Source organism: Marmota monax, unplaced genomic scaffold (assembly GCF_021218885.2).
Source record: "Marmota monax isolate L192 unplaced genomic scaffold, Marmota_monax_Labrador192_F-V1.1 WCK01_AAM20220418_F8-fsc00007, whole genome shotgun sequence".
In the NCBI taxonomy this organism is placed as follows: domain Eukaryota; kingdom Metazoa; phylum Chordata; class Mammalia; order Rodentia; family Sciuridae; genus Marmota; species Marmota monax.
Genome location: NW_026692781.1, coordinates 965,869 through 993,022, shown reverse-complemented (window position 1 = coordinate 993,022; position 27,154 = coordinate 965,869). Strand labels below are relative to the sequence as shown.

Genomic DNA, 27,154 nt, shown 5'->3' with positions numbered 1-27,154 from the left:
TTATTTTAGGAAAGAAGGAACTATGCGAGTGGGAAGGTGGTAGGATCCACACATGATATGTCCCCAAGAAGGTTGAAGAATTACACGAATCAGATTATTAGTAGAGGGGAGAGAGAGAGATCAGAAGTGGTTGTTGAAGAACAGGCTGCTTGAGATTGAGATCAGGGAAGGACTGCAATGTTCTGTTTTAAAATTTTTCATGCTATATACGTGGCAAGAAAGTGAAAAATAACACCGCTATAACAGTCATCACAAATCCACCACTGGAAGGATCATCTATGTGGATATGGATGTTACCAAGAATTATGAAGGCGCGGCGTTAGAGAGAATAATAGTGACAAAAGAACTAAAATTTGTACCTTCCAGGCGAAGATTGAACTAGAAAAGAATATGAAGTGATCATTGAAGCTGAATCCATGATGAAATTAAAAAAAAAAAAAAAACCTTTTATTTTTCTCCATATCTACAGCTGACAATCACTTAATTTCCGTTGCTAACACCAAAGCAAATATCACCTTAATATTGATTGACTGAGAATGAGCTTTTAGCTGGAATGGATGGTTCATTTTCTGTCCTTATAATTGAGTGAGATGGCTTGCTGAACTCAGAACAGGGTGGGCTTAAGAGCACCAGGAAGTGGAATTCCTGTGTTGAGGTTATTTTAGTATATAATGAACTCATAGTAATCAGGTGGTTTTCAGTAAAATTATGATTGACCTATTTTGGGAAAAACTAATAGACTTTTTAAAAATTTTAATTAAATTTCCACTTAAGCCACACTGTCCAACATGCTTCTAAATGACACGGAAAAGGAGGGAAGTGATCACAGCATATGAATGCCTTTTCACACTTCACATATTTTTTGAAATTTGTATTTATTTAGCAATCTTAAAATGCTATCTGAAGGTTTTCTTCCATGTATCTGACTCATTTAAGAATAAATTGACATCACAGCCTAAATTTGTATAAAATTCTGAGCTGTTCTTTTTGAAATAATCCACATATTATTTCTGTTACCAGAAGCGGAGTAGCAACCCAATATTTTTACATGGTCATATTGTTTTCAAACCAGCACTTTAGGGAACATAATTTTTATTTCATTATAAAGTGCCATAGTTTAGATTCTTCCGAGAATACAATTTTGTCCTGTTCCCAGCTTTCTATTTTCACAATGAACAGTTAGAATTAGAAGGAATAGTTATTATCAAGATCTGCAGGGGTTTATCAAACTGCCTCCTACCATTACTGGATTCACACAGGATGCACGTGACAGTTTTTAATGTGAAATTTCTCCATCTCGACTTGTGATTTAGCAGTAGGGACAACAGAGAAAGAAAGATAAGCAGCAGACAGACAGTGGGAGATCCCCCCATTCACTTGGGTATCCAGGAAAACAAAGATTTTCAGGGAACTAGGATAAGGCACCATGGAAATAAGGTGTGAAGGATACTTCATTTTCTCTTAGTAGGAATTTTGAGATGTCCGTTTCAACATTCATTCAGGGGGCTCTTATTGGGGTGGGGTGGGAGTGTGTCTCCCTTAGGCTCCAAGTAGAGTTGAAATGATTGGGGGAGGGGGTGTAGGCATGATTTAGCAGGTGTGAAACAGGAACTTCAACACTCCATACAGGAATGACCTTGGAATGAAATTTAAAGCTCAGGCAGATTTGGAATTAAAGCATGACAGCATAGTCAGGGACCATAAAAGCTATCCAGACTGGAAGCAGATAATAGACAAGGGTAAGAGAGGGTGGATCTGAGAGTATGACCTTCAGAAAGGAAGTAAGTATTGCTTAGGAGGTGAGCTGCACAGAGGGAGATTATGTGATAAAGCAAACAATGCAGAGAAACTGAGGAAAACCTGATCTTCATCATTTATCAAATGGCTGTTCTCGTTAGAGCCCATACTCAGAAAACATTTCTCACCTAAGGAGCAACAGTAGGAAGAGCCAGCGAACATGTGCAAGAGACAGAGGGAGAAAGTAGGACAGCAAGGAATGGGCAAGATTCAGGATATTTGGTCAGTTGGGCCAAATACGTCCAGTGGAAATATATCTACATTATTCAAAATATAGAAATGTAAAAGAATCCATGCCTTGACAGTGTTCTAGAAAACAAGGATGAATGAATCTTCCTTTCCACTCAGCAAATAAAGGTTTCTTTGGTTTGTTCTGTTGTCAACAGGAACAATGTAAGCACATTTTAGTTCACATTTATGTGAAACATAAAGCAAGTTAGAACAGCTAGAATTTATTTGTCCCAGGAAGACAATGACTCTTAGCTAATTCTAAACTGTTGGCACTTAATTGAGCTGTTAATATCATTCCCACTCTATTCAAAATAAATTGTCCACTCTGTTCCTCTTGATTTTTTCTTTCTCCCACAGGACCAAATCATAATTCATCCATGGGCTCACTGAGATATTGAATTGCTCTCTATTTATCAGAACTGCTCTTTATCAGAATATTCTACAATATTAAAGTGACATTTTGCCTTCTTTCATTTATCATCCATTTCTTTCACATTCTTGACTTCTCTTTCACCTTTGTATTTTTTTCGTCTATTTGTTAGTACATGGTCATTGCCATTTAAGAATGTGATCTGTTTTTACCAGTGTAAAACAGATGACACCCTCAAATCATTAACAATGATCAACATGGTTCAGGGAAAAATGTTTATCATTTTATTCTCTTAAATTCCCTGCTAAAGGCCACGGTTATGTAGCTAGATCTTAGAATATTCAAGGTCCTACTCGTATAATGGCAACTTAATTGCTAAAGATTTTTGAAAAGCTTCCTGCTCTAATACATTATGATTCTTTAGGGAGGAGTGATAGACTAGGAAAACCATGAGCTGGGCTGATTTTTTTTTTCTCTCCCTCCCTCTCCACATTTCCAAGGTCGTTTTGATGATTATCTCTAGATGTCAATACAAATGTGAAAGGACATATCATCTGCACCATATGGACTACAGCGAGACTGAAAGCCCCTTTAGGCTGCTGTACAATGAATCTTCATTTTACTCTAGAGCCAGGGTGGCCTTGTAAAGGTTTTAATGAGTAGAAAAAAATATGGTCTCTATCTCTCTGTCCTGCTAGATTGTATTATATTTCCCACACCTTCATTTCTTCTCATTTTGAATGCAATTGAAGAGATGTGTCTTTCAGTAATTTTGTGAAGATTTAAATGGAACACCATAGGAAAAAAATTGTAACAGTTCACTGAGAACATTAATGTTATGGATAATTGAGAGCTACCACAGTTAGGCTTAAATTGGGGTCGGGTAAGTACTTACGGGTATGTTTATTGGGTCAAAAATATTGACTGAACCCTTATGTTTTCTATGCTGAAAAAGCCAAGCTCTTTATTACTCTAGTGGTGTAGGCTGACAACTGTTATTAACTTGGATTAATTAATTATAGTCTAAATTTTCAAATTGATTTCTTAAATTTAAGTTTACATTTATTACTCTGACTTTCAACTCTCCTCGGGAGTTAAGTAGATTTTACTTGTGAATCTTAGAAAAGCTGTAATATTTTCCTACAGAGAAAAATTATGATTTCTATTGTTTATTGGATTTCACAGAATTCTGAGGCTTAGACTTCCTAACAATACAGTCTCTATGAGCACAGATTATAAATAAAGTCACCTTTACAATATGAATCACCACCTCAAAATTATCCCTTCAGAGTTTTTCAAGGGTAATCTCAATATAGCTAAGAGTAGGTTAGAAGCCAGGTTTAAAGCATTCAATAATTCAAAAGTAGATTCTCCTAAGTAAGCCAGAATGAACTTTACTGAAAAAAATACAGCTATTACCTCAGAAAAACAATTAAGAAGAAGAAGTTAAAAGAATAGGAAGGTGAGCAGTGGGAAAATATTTTAAAATGTTAATTCCCTTTCCATCCAGACCAGAATAGAAATTCCTAAAGGAGCAGTTCCGGAAATGCCATGAATATGGATTGTATTAATTTTTGACACAATTTTGGCTAAACCTTCTATTTTAAGACTATCTTGTCCACAATAGATTCTTCACAAAAATAGTGAGACATCCAAGATTAAATATCTCACTCTTAGGTCACTTGAAACATAATGGGTAGATTTTTTGTTCTTGCTTATTCATGATTATGTGCCTCTTAATTTTTAGGACAAGATGATTTCAAATAATTTATATTCCTTGTGCTAGAATATAATAAATGCTATGACCTAGTGAAGTTGTATGTTACAACACATATTTGTGATAAAGTGAAAATTTAGATATAAATAAATATGGTGAAAATAATATTATTTTCTGTATTAATCTAACTATAAGTTAAATGTACTTCTATGGAGTATATTCAAAAATTCAAATTTAAATTGTATTGAGGGGGAGTGAAGTAATGCTTGAGATTCAGCTATTAGAGCTAAACTATGGGACCAACCTAGGTGCCATTCAACAGATGAATGGATAAAGAAAATGTGGTACATACACACCATGGAATATTATTCAGCCATAAAGAAAAAATGAAATTATGGCATTTACCAGTAAATGAAAGGAAATGAAGATTCTCATGCTAAGTAAAATGCACCAATCCCAAAAAACCAAAGGCCCAATGTTCTCTTTGATATGTGGACACTAACACACAGTGAAGGGGGTGGATAGATATCATTGGATTAGACAAAGGGGAATGAAGGGAAGGGAGGGGAGATGGGATAGGAAACACAATAGAATGGATCCTACATAACTTTCCTAATGTTCATATATAAATACATGACTAGTAACTCCACATCATGTACAACCACAAAAATGGGAAGTTATATTCCATATATGTGTGATATGTCGAAATACACTCTACTGTAATGTGTATCTGAAAAGAACAAATAAAAAAAAATTAAGATTCAACTATTAGTGGCAGAAATGAGAATCCAATTTTATTAAGGTTCCCAATGCTGTTTTTATCCACAACACTTCAGGAAAAGCAAGCTTCTTATTAATTATACCCAGCACATATTTTGAGACAGTTTCCACCTATTTCTTAAATAGCTCATTTAAATGGTCTGAAAGCCAAAAATCAGACAATTTTTGAGGAAGTAATTTAGCAAACCACAAATTGGTTTCCACAGAGGTTGACTGGAGTATTTCATGCCACACTTTTCCAAGTATTTGCAAATTATACCATGAATATACATTATTTTTGCAATAAAACAAAACAAAAATAATGACAATGACATTTAAAATAATAATTCACATTTCAAACAAAATGCGTAATTTTTGTCACGTACAAAAATGGCATGCTTGGGCTGGGGATGTGGCTCAAGCGGTAGCGTGCTCGGCTGGCACGCGTGCGGCCCGGGTTCGATCCTCAGCCCCACATACAAAAAAACTAAAGATGTTGTGTCCACAGAAAAACTAAAATATAAATATTAAAATTCTCTCTCTCTCTCTCTCTCTCTCTCTCTCTCTCTCTCTAAAAAAAAAGGCATGCTAACATATAATGCAAATCATAAATGAGCAAATGTTATATTTTTATCAGTTTTCTTACTTGCACACCTAGTAGTTTTCTGCATGTCTGAATCTTTCTTTATCATTAGCATGATTTACTTATATTCTCAAGGGGAAAAAAAATCCACAAAAAGAAATACTTTCAATTTTGAAAATAATGACCACAAATATATTGTTATTCTCTGGGTGGAAACAGGGAACAACTCTAAAATATTTCAGTAAAACCTAAAAGGAAAAATCGTTGAGAAATCAGGCATAATTTGAATTCTAGTACTTCATAGAAAAAAAGGAATACAAACTGCCAACACACATATGAATAGATGCATAATTTCTCTAATAACCAAGAAGATGTAAATTGAAATCCAGTAACACCAACAAAAAAATACAAGCCAGACTGCCCAATGTCAGGACAGATAATATTGAATATTGCAAGGGACTGGGGAATGCACTCTGTCTACCTCATTAATGAGACAGCTTTTTTATTCAGTAATTTAGCATTGTCTGTCCAACTTTTTTCATGCACAGATCTTTGGATCAGTAATTCCACCTCTAGACTGTGTCTTTTGGAAGTATGTAGGTGCTTCTTGTAACAGTTTGTGACAGTGGGAATTTGAAAAGAAATTTTAATGTCCTTCCATAAGGAAATTAAAAAACACGCATAATATGGGATGCTCTGCAGATATAAAAATAAATGAGGTTCACCTGTATGTTGCACAACAAAAGATATTATTTTTTTTCTGTACAAAAACCTGGAGAAAGATTTATCAAAAATTAATGGTAATAAATTTGGAAGAGAGTAAAATAAACAGAGATATAGAAGAAACTTTCATTTTTTGTTTAATATATTTGATGTAATTTGAAAATATTTTACAATATTTCAAATTTTAAAAGATCTGAATTTAAACACTCAATTGAATTCCATTTTTAGAAAGAAATAGATAATTCATTTTCACTTTGTTTTTCAGGGTTCCAAATACTGGATAATTTTCAATAAATTTCCTCTTTCTCCCAGGTCTTAAAGATAGGTACGTAACAAATACAAGATACATATATATATATATATATATATATATATATATATCATATATATATATATATATACACACACACACATATATATAATGTTATACAATATGTCATTTGAGGAAAATTCCCTGAACTCATTTAAATATGCTCTACATTTTTTAAAAGATTACTGTTTAAAAATACTCTTTAAGCAAGGGTAAAACTCCTAGAAAACAGTCCTGAATTTCTGTTGGAAATAAATTATTTAGAATAAATCTAAGTCAAAGTAAACTCTGTATTGGATTTTGTATGCCAGTTACTAGGGTTGGGAAAGACAGAGATTTGTGAAATAGGGTACTGAGCAGAAAGTTCAGAGAGATAGACAGACCCAAGCTGAGTCAGGGTCTTCTACTTCATGTTGTGCTTTCAGGCAAGATAGCTAACATCTCTGGAGTCTCCATTTCCTCATTTATAACACAGGACTAAAAGTACATATTAAACTACACACATGCAAACCCTAATAAATTATAAGCATCTAATATCTACTCATATTCTGGTTCAGGATTATAGAGTATTTAGCAAATCACTCAAGGTGACTTATTTTTCAAATACTATATATTTCATTTAAAATCACCAACTGTAGCTTGGATCTATTCTCTTTAATGATATTTATTTTTAATTTGAAAATAAATGTTCATAATGCTGAATTTAAGAATCAACTTTAAAAAAAAATCCCTCTGCCTAATCAGTCAATTGGCAAATATTTCTTAAGGACCTATTTAATGTACCACAATCTACCCTAGATGCCAGGCACACATGACATACAATACAAATATGGTCCCATCCTCAGCTTCTTTCAAGAATTCATAATTTAAAATGTAACATAATAAATATTCATGAAGAAATATATGTAACAATAACCTGAACATTCAGTCATACATCTTCTACCCCCACCTGAATCTTACAGACTCTTTGAAATGCTTATGACCCTGTCATTATATAACCATTAATGTATGTTAACATTTTTCTAATATGGTCCTCCCCCTTATGAGCTACATCCCACCCATTTTGCCTATTTAAGGACACTGAGCGAGAAAATTTTCTATCCTTCTCCCCCCTCATTGATTTTTTACTCCCCACTGTATCATTCTCACAAGAGTATATTCTTATTTCTATCACTTAAAATAACAATCTTCTTCTCACATCATCTCCCTCAAACTGATATCCCATTTCTTAGGCTCTTCTTTGCAGCAAAATTCCTTGAAAAAAGAGTCTACCAAACATTCCAAATCTTTCCCACTCATTCTCTCTTAAAACTCTTAAATCTGGATTTTGTCCCATCACCTTACAAAGACTGTTTGAATCAAGACCACCAATAGTTTCCATGATGTCAAATAAAATGGCCAGCTCTTGCATTTTGCCACCCAATGAAAGCAACTGATACAGCCACTCACTTTCTTCTCACTACTGCAAATTCTTCACTTGTAGCCTATGCCACCTTTCTTTGCGGTTTTCCTTCTGCTTCACTGATCCTTCTCATTTTCCTTGATTGGTCCTCCTTTTCTTCCTAACTTCCTAATTAAGTCAAAGTGTGAAGTCTCTTCTCCTAGCTATTTATTCTATTTACATTTATTCTCTTTTGAACTTATGCTCTCTCACCATGGTATGTATGATATATGTGCAGATGGCTCTCATAGATGTAGATTCTGTCCAGACTGTTATCCTGAACCCCATGTTTCAGTATAACTACCTGCAATATCTCCACCTGAGGGCACAAAGGATGCTTTAAAATTATCAACTTCTGATTGTCTACTCTTCTTAGTACAATTTTCAAAATATATTCAGAATCAGACCATTTCCTTCTCCTCCACTATTATCACTCTGGTCCAAGTTCCCTGAAATGTTGTTCTCCTTTATTCTTTTTGTTTTTCTTCTTTTACAATCAATTTACACTGAACTTTGTTAACGTTGTCAGGTGAGTCTTTGTAAGTATATAAGTCAGGTCATGTCACCTACTTCGCAAAATCATCCAATGCCTCTCCCATTTATTTATATTAATTTCATTTATAATCTCCCTTTCATATAATTAATGTTTTTTTTTTCTTCCCAAAAGGACCCTTTACCTTTTATCACCTACAACTCTTTCCTTAGCCATCCATGTCAGCCAACCATGGGCTCATCACTGTGCCATGAACATGGTGGCCCTCACTTAGGGGTGTTCATCCCCTCTGCTAGGACACTATATCCTCTGAAGAACCATTAGCTAACCCCTCCACTTCTTTCAGATCTTCCCTCCTCTTAGTGAAGCCTAACTTGTTCACCTTGCTTAATATTACACAGTGTCTTTACTCTGTATTTCAGATACCACTTACCTAGTACTAATTTCCTTTTCTCTGTATCACATATATTTTGAATATATATAATAGTTTATATAATGTGCTTATATTATATATATGTATATATACACACATATATATATATGCACACACAAATAACTTAATATCATATTAGTTTCTAATTGTCCATCTTCCCTCAGGAGAAGATTAAGCTACTGGAAGGTAGGTCTTGATCTCTTTTGTTTACTGGTGTGTTCAAAGCCATAGAATAAAGCCTTGCACGGTAATGAGGAGCTGAATATTTATTGAATGAATAAATTAAAGCCACTTATTTTGTTTTAACTTCAAAATAAGCTAAATCCTAGTATTTATCCAACATCTAATTTCATCACAAGAACACTAACTACAATTCCAAGTAGGAAGACATAATCAAGTTCAATTCCTGAAATATCTCCCCACACACATATAAATCAACTTTTAAAAAGTATATAATATATGGAAATTAATATCATTGACCTTGTATAGCTAAAACTAAATGACACTGGAGATGTAATGATAATCACATATTTAGTTTCAAATTCTGATGACAATTTTATGAAATGTTTATAAGATCTTAGATAAATCAGTTCAACTACATTGTATTTCTGTCTTTACTAGCTAAAAATACTTTTAACTTGAATGCCCTTTACTACTGCATTTTCTTCTATCAATTATAAAATTAATTTGATAAAAATTCCATTCAAAAAATAAGAAATATAAAAATATAGAAGACCTTATAGACTAAAGTGGTTCTGTAGTCCAGGTAGGCACTTGGCTAGTTAAGCAAGATGGGTGAAACAATCTATCCTAGAAAATGAGTACAAAATCCCAAACGTTTCAAATTGAATGTGAGCCAATTGATTTTTCAGCTATCCCAGGAAGCTAGGAAATTCTCACTCTTAGCCTATCAGAAGAGGACATAGAGCATGACATATTTCAACTGCTTATAAGAGCCAACTGGTTGTTTGATCTGTTTCAGAGGAGATTAATAGTATATTACTGCTCGCTAAATCACAGATTCTTGGTAGAATCTGAAAAATATATACATCATCCAGGTTTGTATTATTAGTCCATAAAGACTTGTCATCAGATAGCTTTTGTGTGTGTGTGTTTGCGTGTGTGTATGTGTGTGTGTGTGTCTAGTAATTAATTATTGCTGTTTGGGTTTTTGCTCTATATTTTTACAACCATACCATTCCCTATTGTCATAAAATTTCCTGTCCCACACTGCTATGTCTCCTCAACCTCTGTGTCTACCATCTCTGCTCCAAGTTCTCTATTGAATGTCCTGCATTCCTCCCCTACTTTTTTTCTTTTTTTTAGTGCTTGTATTTCTTTTTATCTGTTCTTTTTAGATACACATGACAGTAGAGTATATTCTGACATTTTACACATATATGAAGTATAATTAGTATTCCATTCTTTTGGTTGTACATGATGTGGAATTACACTGGTCGTATATTCATATATAAACATAGGAAACTTGTGTTTGATTCATTCTACTGTCTTTTCTCTTTCCATCTTCTTCCTTTCCCTTCATTCTCCTTTGTCTAATCTAATGAACTTCTATTCCACCCCCCACCCCAACCCCCACCACCTATTGTATGTTAGCATCTGATTATCAGAGAGAACATTTGGCCTTGGCTTTGGGGGATTGGCTGATTTCATTTAGTGTTATAGTCTTCAATTCCATTCATTTACTGGCAAATAGGGAATATCCCTCTGTAATTATGGTTGTACCAACACAAGAATCTTATCACTAATAGAGAATATTACAAAAACTTGAAATTAAAATATGTAAGACAATGTTCATTGATTCGGCATTTCTTTTCAAATATCTTAAAATTCATTTCTAGATATGTACACAGAGAAACAATAATACAGGTATTTAAGGATTTGACTTTAATAAGAGTGGAAAAAGAGAAATGATACCATTGTTCATTAATAGGGGATTGGTCATATAATTGTATATATCCAGACAGTGTAATATTATGCAGATATTAAAGTTATGAAGTCATTAAACATTTTGCTGATATGGGAAAAGTTCAAAATATACTTATATCTTAAAAAGATTTTAATGTTACATTATGAATTGTTTGAGTATTTTTGTTTAAATATTATATGTTTGTAAAAACATGTACTAAACACACATATATACTCTTTTTCACAGTGCTGAAAGAAAGAATACACACCAAGTAGTAAATTTTAAGAGATTCATGAGAGCAAAAATTACATGGATGGGTAGTTTTCTACAGAAACCCTTATCTAATTCTCAAAGACTTGATTCTCAACACTTTTGCCTTCTCTTGTGCCATTCTCTTGCACTGAACAATCCCATCGGTATTGTTTTGTGTTAGGCAAACTAACTTTCAAGAGGGGTGTTAGGATGAAATATCAAAGACTTTGGAATGGAATGGGCAATTTAAAAAGCAACATTTGGAAATTCTAATCACTGCTCCCAGCTTGAGATAGCTGTGGTTGGACACTGACAATGTGAATACCACTGTGGTAAATAGAGAATTTCAGTTCCAGAGCTGGTTCATAATTTGGACAAATTGCTTGTCTACACAAAGTCTGTTTCCTCACTGATATGATAATAATTTTGTCCTCTTCCTATGTGATTTCGTTTTTCTGACAAAAATACTTTGAAAATATAAAATACATAGAAAGGAATCTTAACTCTATGACCTACTTCCATAGCAAGTATGAACACTCACCCTAAATTGAGGTGTTTGGGGACTTGTTCCATCCTAGAGCATATAATATGAAACATGGATCCACTGCTTAGACTATGACACTATGTACCGAGAGGCAAATGAGTTGCTAAAGGGCAACAAAACAGTTGAGGAAACACTGCATCTAGATTTGTGTCTCTGCAGGCAGACATGATTTAATTCGTCTTTGCATGAATCCCCTGGGCTAGATGCCCCCCTGTGCTATAAGGTGTAGGTAGAAAGCATTGAGGTAATGCCCATTATTTAGTAGGAAGACCTGCCATTTCAGGTCCTCTTAAAGAGGCTAAAGACAAGATAGATGACTTAGGACACTCAGTGTCCTATAGGGCAGTGTCCAAAGTGCTCAGGAGCCACTCAGATCCAGAATTCTAAAAACTGTGTGAAAAGTCAGTGAACGAAGTAAAAGGATCTTTCCTCTATAAACTTCTATAATCCCCAATATATGAGGTATACAGTAAGAAAAAGAACCCTTTCTTGCTGTCTGAAAAATCCATCTGGTGTGGAGGATATGATTCTGTAGACGTAATCAGGAATGACTGGAGAGACAGCCAGAACACTAGGGAGGGGATGAGCTAGAATTTGAACTCTGTACAGTAACTGAACCTCCAGACAGATATTCAAGTAAAGAAGGTTGATTGATAGCAGGCAAAACACTAACTCCATCCAATCATTAAACTTACATACAAGTATTGAAATATCACAGTGCATAAATAAATGAAATTACTATGTATAATAATAAAATACATCACACACTATTGTTATACATAATTATTACACATTTATATTGTTACTCATGGTTAATTATTCTATATTTTATAAATTACATTATTACATGTAATTGTTAGATATTATACATATAATTACATAGACATTAAAAAATATTTAAGAAGACACTCAGGCTGGGGTTGTAGCTCAGTGGTAGAGCTCTTGCCTTGCATATGTGAGGCACTGGGTTAGATCCTCAGCACCATATATAAACAAATAAAAATAAAGGTCCATCAACAACTTTAAAAACAACACACACACACACACACACACACACACACACAAAAAAGACTATTGACTCCAAATGCAAGCAGTAGGGCAATAAGATATTATAATGTAACGTTTTCTTCAGAAACCTTTCTTTTCAGAGAAAACACTGTCATATAAAAATATTTGATTTTTATAAATATATACAAGATATTCCCATGATGTTAGTTCTAGATGCACAACTTAGGAAACATAGGAAACTATATTATAGATAAACATAAAAGGACCAATAAACTACAAACCATAGAAAAATGGATGATATCTTTCAGTCAGGGCCATGTGGCTGAGTTCTTCCTTTAGGTCAAGAAAATCTAGAGTTCAGGCTTCAAAGATTTACAATAATAGGTAATTCAGATTGTAGCAAGATTCCTACAGGGACAACCCAGCAGGGATTCCTGGAGAAAACAAAGAACTCCTGCAGGAAGACTGGAAATATCAATGAGTTGTGCTGCAGAACACAGGGAAAGAGTCTGCAGGAAACCCCAGAACTTACCTTGCAGAAAGTGAAAAGGGAAGGGACTTCACAGTGAGGCCTTCCAAAGAATTAGGGAAGAGTCTGCCCTACTGGGCAGTAAAGTAGAGGCCAAGGTCACAAGTATTCATTACACTTCCCATTGAATTAAGAAAATTTAAAAAGCAAAAATAAAGATGTTCAAATTATTAGGGTAAAGACTTTCATGTAGTGAATGAGAAAAACTTGATCAGCCTAGGTCTCAGAAAGAATATGAACTCAATCTAATGCTATTTACACTAGTGGAAATGTTAAACACTGGGCTACAGACTAAAATTAAAACACTACTAGTACACCGAATTTAACAATAAAGACAGGGAGTAATTTGCCAAGGCAAGCCACTGAAGTAAATAATATAAACAAGTTCAACAGCCTATTCAGTGCATTTTGGAGCAAAGAAAGGAGAACTGGTTGCCTGCCAAGCCCTTGCTTTAATGAGACAATGCACTCTGCTGTCCAGGAACAGTAACAGGTTAGAGGTTTGATCTGGAAGGTGTTGTAATGTGTTGCTTTAAAAAGGATAGACTACAAGTGGATCACTTCCAGCATTTCATCCTTTGGATGGATAGGCTTATTATCTGTAACCTTGATAATCCCTCAGACTCAAATTGAGGATTAGGCATCACCTTTAGATTTATTCTGGTTTCCAACACCTCCAGATTTTTACAATTTGCTTTAGTATAACACTGACAGGCATTTTTAGCTAAGAATTTTATCACATGAAAATAAAAAGAGCTCAGGCATAGGATTAATTTTTTTTTAATTTTATACTTTGGAGGGATGGAGGTGGGGATTAAATCTAGGGCATTGTATAGGCACATGATCTCCACTGAGTTGTGTCCCCACCTCCATCACTTATATTCCAGCAATTTTTTCTAATTTTTTCTTATTGCTAACCATATCTCTGGCAAGCAACCATTGGAAGTGCAAATATATAGCCACATTAATTCACATAGAAACATTATAAGAGCTAAGGGATGTAGCTCAGTGTTGGAGCATTTGCCTACTATACACAAGGCTCTGTGGTTTGATTCCCAGTACTGGGGGGAGGGGGGAATCAGATAAAGACAGCAGTTGAAATTTTTTAAAAATCACCAAAGTTTAGTTAGTGAACATTTTTTAAAATATTGGTTGTGCAAGTCACATTGTAAAATATAGAACAAACCAAAGTCCTCTTGGAGTTCTAAATAAAAGGAATCTACAAGGAGCTATACAAAACTGTTTAAAATACATAAGCATTAAGGGGAAAATAATCTAATATTAGATGAAATAGGTGAGGCTTTTATATGACATTAGGTAAAATGTCTGCTCATTTAGAAGTGAGAGGAAAAGTAAGTATATATATATATATATATATATATATATATATATATATATATATATATATATATATATGACTATGGAGAAAATCAAATATGTTAACCATGAAAATTCAGTGTCCTAGCTGGGCAGAGTTAAGGAACAGGCAAATTCTTATCTATTCCTACTTCTTCTCTATCAAGGGAGGCATAATGGACTTCCATGAAACCACAGAGTAAAAACAGTGCACATTGATCTGTCAGTTTTACTGAAAATACTCAGAGAGAATGCTTGAAGTATTCAAAACATCATCTTGTATTATAATAAACATTAATAAATCATGAACTTGAATGCAAAGAGTTGCAAGAATTTTAAAGAAAAAGGACAAGACTCAAAAGAAAATCTTCAGCCTGCCTTGGTTGTCTAAATAATACCATACATTCTCAACCTACTACTCATGATGGTTCATACTTCCTTATTTCATCACTAAGAGGATTTCTTCACAAAATGTGGTAACCAACACACATAATAATATTTGTGGTGATTCTGAAGTAATCAATGATAGCAATAAAGGTTAATACTGGTTTAAATATAGTTTTTGCTGGTTGAAAATTGGCTACAGTAGGTACTCAACAGTGGCAAAATACCTAATCCTTCATGGTGCAAGATCTTTTATAACAGAAGCAAGATCCCTCACTCATGAGCAGTGTATCCCTAAAAATATATTGTCACATTCCAGAAAATTTGTCAAGACTCAGTGCCAAGATAATGATTTCATTATTTTTTAGAGGATAGGAGGGACTTCAACTGAAAGCAAAAGAACAGAATATATATTTCTATCTCTGAAAAAGACTATGGAAAAAAATGGTAGAAATGTCAAGGCAAGGTGCTCAGGAGGATGCCATTGAAAACAACGATTAGTTTGAGTAGCATTTCCTCCTATTGGTTCTTTTGGCTCATGAGATTAAGGAAGGACTAGATGTGTCCTATCTCCTCCAAAAGTTATGGGAGACAGAAAGGAAGTGAGGACAGTGGATGAGTGGTAAAGAACATATAAATACCTACTTCATGAAGAATATGGGATAGTGGAGGCAGCATACACAATCTTCAAAGAAGAATGCAAAGAGAGTAATGGAGATGCCACTGGAAATTAGAATTCCAGAGCTTCAAAGTGGCCTGTCCCAACCTTTCTTCTTCTGGTTTAGGAAAATAGCTTCATTAGAGACAGGATGGTATGTAATAATTATAATAAAAGAAATTAAGCAAAATACCATATGAATCAGAAATACAGAGCTGACTTAACTAGATTTCTCTCAGGGTATTCATATGTATAAGACTTTCTTACAGTATGGAATAAAAGATTTTGCTGAGGAGCAAAGGATTCTTGCTCATAAATTAAAGGTAAATACTGATTTTACTTTTCTCATCCACCCCCAGTAGTCAAAGGGAGAAAGGTTAAAAGGTGTCACTCAGGAGCTTTCTCTCCTTAGGATTTTCAGTGCCTTCACTCACGGTTGACACTACATGTTTCTGAGTTGAACAAATTGAAAAGAAAATTGCATGGCAAACAACAGCTCTAGATCATAAATTTAATTAAGGTGAGGCAAAGAAACTCTGAGATCAATAAGAAGAGAAGAAAATAGAAAGGCATATGTGGAGAAAAGGAAAAGACAAAAAAGAGAGGAAACTTTAAGAGGGCACAGAAAAGGAAGTTCTGGGTGAACAATCTAATGATACTTCTTTGAAGTACCATCAAGAATTTTTTTTAATTTAATCTCCTTGAAAGGAGCTATTACATTCTGAACAGTTGCTGAAAATTCATAACAAATCAATTTAAAGGCAGTAATAAGTTTTTCTCCCATTTACATTTTAAAAACTGACCTGAAATGAAAATAAATATGTTTATACTTGTAATATGACATTGATATGGTAGAGCTGATAAATATCATTCCATATATATTTAGGATGCAAGGATATTTTCATTTGGAAAATGCAAAGTATCATTTCTGGGGTTAAGGGCCTTGGAGTCCCGTGGCTCACTCTCTATGTAACATTATCAGTAAATCTCTAAAACACAGTATTCACCATGAGAGTATCTGTGAACCCACCAGCACTCAGTACATAGCTTCTTTCACCCTTGCTTTCTCACTGTGGCACAAACAGGAAAAAAAGAGCATGGAGTTGAATGCGTGAGTAATAGGAGAGTATGTTATCCACCATCTCTCTCTCTCCTGATATTGAAAGAAGTGGATGATAGAGACAATAGAATGATACAATAGCATGAAGATATGGACTGTTACTGGTAGTTCTTTTGGAGAGTCCATTCAGAATGGGAGAAGAAAGGGAAACAAGAGTTTCTGGTATAAATTTTATATGTCCTGTCTTCCATTTTCCTTTTGGGAATACCATATATATGATACAGTATGGACACAGTGGTTGAACCCAGTGCAACATAGCATCATATAACAGATCTTAATTAATATAATTGTAATATTAACTCATTTATTCATCTATTTAATTGTAGATATAAATCTTAACAATTTTGAAATCTGTTCTCCTGCAATATAACATTTAATGTATTCAATAACTGAATATCTGGCATACATGAAGAAATTACCTACAGCAGGTTATTATTGAATATTACTTTTGAAAGGATGAGCACATTCTGCCAGAAGTGTGTCTTCATGGCAGAGTCAAAGCTCAGGAAATCTTATGAAATTTTCTGTTCACTGTGTTGAGTGGGAGTGCTTGACTCGTGTTTAACATGCTCTATGGAAATTCGAAGAGTAATTTCATAAAGGTGAAGTAAATAAACACCCATGAAAATATATAAATCTTAAACTGTCATTATTTATTTTTTCCCTGATAGCACCAATACTTGAAATAATAAGGGGTGGTTTTCACGTGGTCATTGTTGGTTACTGGCACGTTAATTGACAGGCCAGGTTGTATCAAACCATACGCAGTTGAGATTTATGAAAAATATTATTAAAGGCTTAGTCCATATCAAGTTGTATGGAAGAAGTGAAAAAAAAAATAAGATAAGAAGAAACATATTTAAGCATGATTAATAACAAATAGAAAAGGAAGAATAATTTGAGGTCAAATGAATCTGAGGCTACCCATCTTGAACTAACATTACAATAACAACAAAAGCAACAACAGAACTACTACTATTTGACACACAAACTAAGACAGTATTGTATTTAAACTGACAAAGACTTAAAAAGTTTGGGATGATATGTTTGATTGAATTAAATTAAAATGAATTTTGGAAGCATATTAAGTGGCATAGAAATATACCTATACCCTAGAATTGATAACTCAACAGGACTTTATCTCTCTTGTGTTACCTAAGGAAATTATTTCAAAGTAGAACCAGAGCCAGGCACAATGGGCACACCTATAATCCCAGCAGCTTGGGAGGCTGAGACAGGAAGATCATGAGTTCAAAGCCAGCCTCCAAAAAAGCAAGGCACTAATCAATTCAGTGAGACACTGTCTCTAAATACAAAATAGGGATGGAGATGTAGCTCAGTGGACGAGTGCCCCTGAGTTCGATCCCTAGTACCACCCCCCCCCAAAAAAAAAGTACAACCAGGGATCTATCTATAGATGAAGGAAGATGATTTTACAAATTTCTTCATTTTTCTAAGGAAAGGAGAGCCATAGTTTCATTGGAAACAGGAACATCCAAATCTTAACCAGTTCTGGTGATGCCTGGAATGATTAAATGTACCAATAAATCAACTGTCAATAAATCGCTCTGTCAGCTTCTCATGTGGATTTTATAACTTCAGCCTTACTGCATTTAATTCAGTGCCTTTCATCTAGTAGGTTCTCAATATATGTTCACTATTGATAATGATGACAATGGCCCAAACCATGGTCTTATTTTCCAGACTGTGCTCCCTTCTTCATTTCCAAGTTCTTCCCTAGACCAGTGAGGTTTTTATTCTCTCTCATCATGGCAATAAACCTGTCACTGTGATCAGACTAGACATAAAAATTTCCAAGGCTAGCACACAAATTCCTTTCTGTGCATACAGGCTCACTTCATTCTTGATCCCCTCCTGGATGACAGGAAGGCCATCTTGTATATCATCTGTCCATTTGCAGACCAAATGGTTTACAAGGACAGGGCATCTAAATTTTGCCAAGCTTATTTTGCAACCCACTGAGTACTTCGTGATTAAGGCTAAGAAGACAAGGTTTCTTCTCAACAGCAGAAGGAATATGGTTTTGCTTTCCTTCCAAAACAGGTCATTACAGATTTTTATGATGTGGGCCAAAAGAAGAGATAGCTAATGCATTTAAAATACACCTGGTCCCCAGCATACAAGCTTCCATGAAGCTTTAAGTGTGTTCTATCCAATGTCTATAAAAAACATTTAGTTCAATATTTAGGTTTTCCTTCTTCCTAACAACCAGATTTAGTATTTTACCTTTATCTCTAAACATGTGTCTTCTTCACTTAAAAAAGAAAACAAAAAAGCAAAAAAAAAAAAAAAAAAACCAAAACTGGTAAATGTGTTTACCATTTGGTCTATATTATTCTTACTGTATCAGTACAAAAGTCTCAGGTATGTATGGATATGGATATATACATATAACCATGGTTTCTTATCTGAGGACTTTTATTTCAGAAGATTGTATTTAAGTTTTTTTTAAATAATTTTGATGTTATGAGAATATTAGTTTAAAATACAGGACACCCATCATAATCCCACCCTATCAACGGTAATCACCATACAAGTCTGGGATACATTATTAATTTACTAATGAATTACTTTAATAATATGAAATTATTATTTATAGAAGCATGAAAATATTTTACTACTTTTAAAAATCTAATATTTACCAGATGTCTTTCCATATCAGTATATATTAGAACTCCCTCATTATTTTACAGAAGCTATATTATATTCTATTATGTGGATGTTAACAATTTATTAAATCAACATCTTATCAGTAGGTATTTGGGAAGCTTCAAATTCAGTGAACAACCTTTAGGGACTCACATGAGTCTTTCTGCAGAATAACTAGGGAGATAAAAAACTCAAGAGAATTAATCTTTGCATAAACTTTGACAAAGAGTCTTAAAAATATTGTATATAATTTGCATGTCTACCAGTAATATATAAGAAAAAAATTCTATATTTTTCATTGTTTTAAAATCATTCAATAACAACTTTCTGAAGCAGAGATCACAAACTCAGATGACTTCAGGGCCAGACAGATAACAGAATATGTGTATTAACACAGAGTAAGAAAATGGGAAGTAGGAGAAATGAAGCAAATGTAATTTGAAATAATGAAAACTTTTGTGTACCAAACAAAATGTATCATCAGTTCTCAAGCAGCCAATTTCCAGTGCTGGTTGTAATGGAATACACTAAGCATTCATTCATTCATTCATGTGTGTGTGTGTGTGTGTGTGTGTGTGTGTGCTGGGAATCAAACCCAGAGCCCAATACATGGGTGGACAAGTTTGCCATTGAGATACATATATCCCCAGCCCTAGTTTTGATTTTATGAAGCTCAGAACTCTGTTTATTAGAGAAACAAATACAACTTGTTGTGAGATAATGACTCCTATTATATACATATTATTTTTACCATATTTTCTTTTCATTTTTTTCAAAATTTACAGTAATGAGAACAATTCCTTCTCTCCTGCACTGACTTCCATTTATGTTATACTGATATTATGAACACAAACCTTCTTTAAACAGATAACGCTGAAAACTGTGAAATATATTGTTCTATATTTTACTCATTTATAAAACAATTTTTTAACTCTTTAATTTTTTCTTTCAAGCACATATTAATTGTGCTTGTTAATGGGAATCCCTGTGACATTTTCTTACATGCACACATTATGCATTGACTTATGTCCAACACTTATCAACTTGGTATAAGACTTTAAATTTAACCATAGGATTTATTAATAGTTTTATTATTCATATATCAGTGATAGAGGAAAAGAAATGGAAATATGCTACTTGTCCTAACCTAAGAAATATCCTGCTGAGATTTATGTTTAACCTAGTAAAACATCCTTGAGGAGCAAAAAGAAATCCATTATTTTTGCTTGACAAAAAAAAAAAAAAAAAAAAAAAAACAGAAAAGGAAAATTCTTGTGTCCTTTTGATAACAGTGGTTATCTTGTAGTCTGTGAGGAAGGGTGAAGGCCATGGAGAAAATTGCTTCTGCTCTCATTTTTCTAGTCCCACTGCATCAATAAACCTCTGGAAGTTTCAACACAGAGCACAGATATGAGCACGAAGCAGCTTGGCCTCTCTTAGCAGTTCGTTTTGCCCTTTAGCCTTGTGAGATTGTCAAAGAGAGATGGCTAAGTAAGAAATTCCCATGGGTACAATGTGAATGGGAGAAAGGATTTCACAACAGATTCCTGACGTCCTTTGTATGAGACAGTGGTGACAATTAGAAAAGAGAGTTAAATGAGTCAGTATGTTTTTTTTAAAATAATGCTTTTGCATTTACAACTATGAATACCATATTTTTAGAGATCTAAAAAAATAAAACAAAGCATAAAATAGCCTTTTTCTCAACTCTTTTGATTTATATTTAACAGAAAAGTCAAATACAACATCTCTTCTGGATGGAAAAGAAAAAGTTATATAACATTGACAATTGAAAATCAAAACTGTGCTGAAGATAGTTTCTTAAAATACATTCAACAGTGGCTGGGGATGTGGCTCAAGCCATAGCGCGCTCGCCTGGCATGCGTGCGGCCCGGGCTCGATCCTCAGCACCACATACAAACAAAGATGTTGTGTCTGCCGAGAACTGAAAAATAAATATTAAAAAATTCTCTCTCTCTCTCTCTCGAAAAAAAAAAAATACATTCAACATATATTGCCCTCTTTTGAAAAATAATTTAGGAGAAAAAAAGAACTTATTTAGGAGTAAAAAAAGAGATTATTTCAGGTGTCCTGAAATATGGTTCCATTTGCCAGTTTTAATTTTTTATTAATTTTAGATATATTTTAGTAGGAAGTCTCTCATACTGTATATTCATTTCTTTTGATTCTTAAAGATTAGACATGACTGAGGTAAATATAACATTGTTTCAGGAAATATATGCCTTAGAGTAGGACATAATTGTCCAAAAGAAACAAAAATTTTTGAATCCTTATTTTTATCCTGATGTTAGAAAATTCAATGAACAACTAAATTATCATCAGCTCTGATTAAAATAAAGATATAAGCTAGGAAAGGTCTATTGTATTGTACAAATAAAAAAAAATTCAAGAGAGGATTCTTCTTTTTTAGGTACTGGAGATTAAACCCAGGGTCTCACTCATGCTATGTAAGCACTGTACCATGGAACTACATCCCTAACCCCTTTTTATTCTATTTTGAGGCAGAGTCTTGCTAAGTAGTCCACACTGGCCTCAGACTTGTGATCTTCCAGTCTCAGCCTCCTGAGTCACTGGGATTATACATCAACGCCACCACACCAAGCTTAAGAGAAGATATTAAATTCATCATGTTCATGGAGATTTTAAAAAACTATATTCTTTCCAATCATCTCATTATTATATTTACCCATAAACTTTCAATTCTGCCATAAAAACAACACTGAAACACGTAGCTTATATTTTTATGCATTTGTATATTCATTTATCCTATACAAAATGTAAAGGTGATTTTTTTTTTACTTTTTTTATTGCATTTCTTTTTTCTGTTGTTATAGAAAACTATATCTTTATTAAAAATAGGAATCATTTACTACATAATAATTAAAGTTATATGAGTGGAATTCTTTCTAGTTTAAACTTCTGATCTTTTATGATATTAGTAATTGAAAGTATTGACAGATATAACTGAGCTTTTAAAATAAGTTTTCTAAAACTTCCTACAGATTCCTTCTCCACTCATTTGGCATAGTTGTGCATGCTACTGAGGATGGTTCATGTCCATGGATGGATGGTGTATAGTACCCACTGAGTATCTTTCTAGTCCCTCTTCTTTGGAACTCCCTACCTACACACAGAGGTGGATCCTTCTCATTTTTTTTTTTTGTGCTTCCCTTACCTGCATACCATAAGCATGTGCTGATATAGTAGCATGATCAGGAGCTATAGGAAGTAAGAACATTTTATATGCTTATGTTACCATTATACACTGAATGCCTGATTACCAGTTATGTTGAAACTTTTATTTTTTAAGTTTTAAGATCATTAGGGCATGTTTTATGAAATGTTCATACAAGGTCTTGCCAATTATCCTGATGACACTCATATTTTTAAAAATGATATCTAATCTAATAACTGTTTTAATATTGGCCATTTATACCACAAATATTTTTATATGCAGTGAATTTTTTTTCAAATGTCTTATCTTTTTCAAATTAAATTCAGAATATTCTCCAATACATATAATTGAATTTTATAATCAAAATCCCAGCAGAATTTTTTAAATAGATTTCAACAATCTGACTCTAAAATTTCAGGGCAAAGCAAAGGAATTAGACTATTAAAGCAATTCTATAAAAAAAAATAATGCTATCTGATTTCAAGATTTACTATAGAACTATACTAATCAAATAGTGCAATAATGAGAAAAGGAATAAAATGGAGAAGCCAGAGATATATCCACACATAGATAATAAATTAAAATTTTGGAGAAGGATCTCAAGGCATTTTGGTGCAGAAATGATAATTATTTTAACAGATGATGATAGAACATTTAGATATTTGTAGGCAAAGTAATGAACCTCAAACTTTTACCTTATACAAGAAATAACTCAAAATGCATCATATGCATAAATATAAAACATAAAATAAGAAGAAAATATAATTGAAAATATGACCTTGGGTTAGGCAAAGAACTTAGAGATATAACATCAAAACCATAATCTAAAGGGAAAAAAAATTAGTAAATGTAACTAAATCAAAGCTAAAAGCACTCTATAAAAAACAAGGTCAAGAAAATGAAAAACAAGAACCATGGAAAAAGAGAAAATGTTTGCAAATTGTGTATTTTTCAAAAGGCTTTTTTCTGGAATGTTTGTTTAAAAATAATCTCAAAACTCGGGGCTAGGATTGTGGCTCAGTGGTAGAGCGCTTCACCTAGCACGTGTGAAGCACTGAGTTCAATCCTCAGCACCACATAAAAATAAATAAATAAAGGTATTGTGTCCATCCACAACTAAAAATATATATTTTTTAAAAAAATAATAATAATCTCAAAACTTAACAGCCTAATAAAATTTGAACAAAATATTTAAACACTTCACAAAAGAGATATGCAGATAGTGAATATCCATAAGTAAAAATGTTCAATATCACCATTCATTGAGGACATGTAAGATAAAGCCATACTGTTAATTAAAATGTCTAAAATAAAATAAATTATAGCTTACCATAGCAACTGGTGGTGAAAACGCAGAGCAATGGGAATGCTCCTTCACTGCTGGTGGAAAAGTAGGATGGTATGAGCCATTGTGGAAAACAGTTCTGCAGTGGCTTACTTGCCATGTTACAATTCTTCTAGAGTATTTGCTCATGATAAATGAAAACTTAGGTTTTCCCAACAATTTCTACATAGATGTTTTCAGCAGCTTTATTCAAAATTCCAAAAACTAAATAATAACTCAAAAGTACTTCAGTGATTGAATGGATAAACAAACTGTACTAGTTAGCAACAATAAGTAACAAACTATTGATACATACAACAGCATGAATGAATCTCAAATGCTTTATATTAATAAAAGAGGCCAGAGACAAGATTAAATTCTTTGTTTCCATTGATATGACATTCCAGGAAAGGCAAACCAATAGTCCCCGTCCCCTAAAATAGATTAGTAGCCTGGGATCTAGGTGGGAAGAAGCTGACAAGGGATTGCTCCCAAGAATATAGACGGTGATATAACTATCGTGTCTTTTTTTTCCCCCCTGTTTTAGATGGACACATACCTTTATTTTATTTTTATGTGGTGCTGGGGATCAAACTCGGTGCCTCTCACATGCTAGGCAAGCGCTCTACCACTGAGCCACATCCCCAGCCCTATCCTGTCTTTTGATGGTAGTGAAAGTACATGACTCCAAACAACTGTCAAATCTCACAGAACCATTTATCAAGAGGAGTACTTTAATTGTTTTTAAGTTTTAAAAGTGAATAAATGACATTTCATCCTTCTTTGCTTTCTTACATTGTTTAAATGCTTTCCCAGGCAAAAATCACCTGCATGCCTGTAAGCTTTAAGGAGAATTTTAAATAATATTTTAAATCTTTAATTAAAATTTACTTTAAAATTATCCTAGGCAATATGGATCACAGTATCCCCAAGTAATGAAAGAATTGTTCTAGGGCCACTTACTCACTAAGCCTCAGTCCTTTCCTTTATGCTAAATGTCTTCTTTATCAGACGCAAACTTATTATGTATACTTGGGTATTTTAATAAACGTGGAGGCCTAGCTCAATGACTCATGATTATATAATACGGAACTCTTTATTCTGTTTCATAGCTCTGATGATTTTTGTGTTCACGTGTCCTTTTTAGGCATTGATACCTATAGATGTGTAACTATTACATTTAATTCTGTAATTTAACCAAAGAAAAGGGTTGGAGTCATCTATGTCATTCATAAAGTCCTAAGTCTAGCTTTGCTTGATGAGGAAGGCAGGGAACTAGGAAAGCAATAAGCTGAGGCTGGACATCAGGGAGCACCATCGTTTGAGTAGGAGTTAAATGTCAAGAACTTTTGTGAGTATGTTGTTTGCCCTGTGCAGTGATTATTATTCTCCATTAGCGAATTTAACTCATTTATATTACCTATATCCATGTATTAGCTTTAAGTTTGTGATTCCTGACTTTCTGGAAGGAAAAAATGAGAAAGAAGAATCTGTAAAGTGGTCTGTACACAAAGGTCTGCAAGATGTGAGAGAAAGCAAGAAGGAGGTTTGTAGCAAAAACCCAGGAAGTAGAAAGAAAGAAAGAAAGGAAGGAAGAAAGAAAGAAAGAAAGAAAATGTAGTTAACAGTATCAAATACCCCTGGGAGAGCCAGTCAAGATAAGGGTTGCAGGTCATCTGTGCCTTTAGAGAGAGTGTGCTCTTTTAATGGGGTTAAGAATCAGATCACACTGTGCTGAGGAGTGAGTGATTCTTAGAAACTGGAGATAATGAGTTTGAATGAAGCTGGGGAGGAGAGAAATTGGATGGTAGTGGTAGAGAGACAAAGTAAAGGAGAGATCAGTTCGGTTTTGTTTGTTGATTTACTTTTTTGGGGAAGAACTTACATAGCCTGAAGAGAAAGAATCAGCAAAGAAGAAGAAGGTGAAGACAAAGGACAAAAGGAGATGATTAATGGCAAAAGGTCTCAGCTTCAGTAAGAGGGAATCAAATCAAACACAGGCTTTGCCTGAATAGTAGGAAGGACCCTGATCTTTCTTGGAGATTGGAGGGAAAAAAGGAAGAATGTTTATAGATGTAGCTATTTGATGCTGGAGGGAATTGCAAGGATTCACAAATAGTTTCCACACAATGGCCTCAATTTTCTTGTTAAAATAGCAGGTGCACCTAGAGCAAAGGGAAGAGATTGCATGGCTTGAGTGGGCGATCAGCTTTTGAAATAGTGGCTGACCACAATCAGAATGAAAGGATTGGTGAATGCTATTGAGGGGCTAAATCAGATTTAAAAAACAAAAACATAAATCTGAGAAGTGGTATAATTTGCTCCTGTCCCAAGAGCTTGGGTATTAGGAAGAGAAGTTTCACCCTAGTTGGATTCAAGGTCACATATACTACATACTAAGTAAGAAAGAACAAACTGTACAGTAGTAGTAAAGAGCAGACAGCTGGTATCTATGCAAAATCCCAAGGGAGACTTAGAATATGGAAAGATCAAAGGCCCTAGATGTTTCATTGAACTCTAAGAAAAAGCAGTTAGATCTGAAACTTCACTGTTAATCTTAAAATTTGCCTTATTTCTTCTTTACCCTCATTTCCCCATCTATTTATATTCAGTCTTCTTATTTCATAAGATACACTTCAGATAAGAATCCAGGCACATACAAATAGAAAGAAATCAGAAGTTTAGAGATGGTCACATAGGGGTATTTTTCATTTAAACAGGTCAAGCTAGTGTTTAAAGTGTCTCTGCTGAGAATAATTGAGAATAAGGTGCTAGAGGGGACGGGGAGGTTTTGTGTCTGATTCAGAGGGGAAGTTCCCTGAGGTTGTAGACAGTAGGGTTTGGTCAGCACTTTTTAACTTAGGGTAATTTTGATTCCAGGGGAGGTGGGCAATGTTTGAAGAACATTCTTCCATGTTTGAAGAATAGAATATCTGTGGTTGTTAAAACTGGAGGGTGGGGCACTACTAGCAGGTGGGGCACTACTTAAGGAAGAATCACTCAAAGTGGGGAAAAGCCAGTTGATACCAGATTCGAAGAAGTATGTGGTGGGGGGAAGTTTGCAAGAAGAAGAATTGTTATTTCAAAACATCCATGGGGGGACTGGATTAGTGAAACAAATCTGAAAATGATTCCAGGGTCAGCAAATCTGTAAAGCAAATTTTGGGAGGATGAAATCAAAGGAATTTAAGGGGAAAGCATCTGCTTTTGAACAGTCACATTTCAGTTGTCCTTAAATAAAAGTTTCAGGTTTTTTTACATTGAAGTGTCCAGATGAATGCAGCCAAGATTAATACTGGTTTGGAAGGAAACTATGAACACAATAACAT

At 34.0% G+C, this 27,154-nt stretch overlaps 1 protein-coding gene across 3 annotated transcripts in view; it reads right to left on the bottom strand.

Moving 5' to 3' along the window:
- The window catches only part of Csrnp3 (cysteine and serine rich nuclear protein 3), a 197,568-nt gene that overhangs the window by 117,770 nt on the left and 52,644 nt on the right, over positions 1-27,154 (bottom strand). Inside the window, exon 2 of one of the 3 annotated variants that reach the window (XM_058580143.1) lies at positions 23,832-23,881. The exons of 1 other annotated variant lie outside the window; for it this stretch is intronic. The gene's annotated coding sequence lies outside the window, so the exon portion shown is untranslated. The remainder of the gene's footprint in view (positions 1-23,831; positions 23,882-27,154) is intronic. One more of the 3 variants, XM_058580144.1, reaches the window with a different exon arrangement.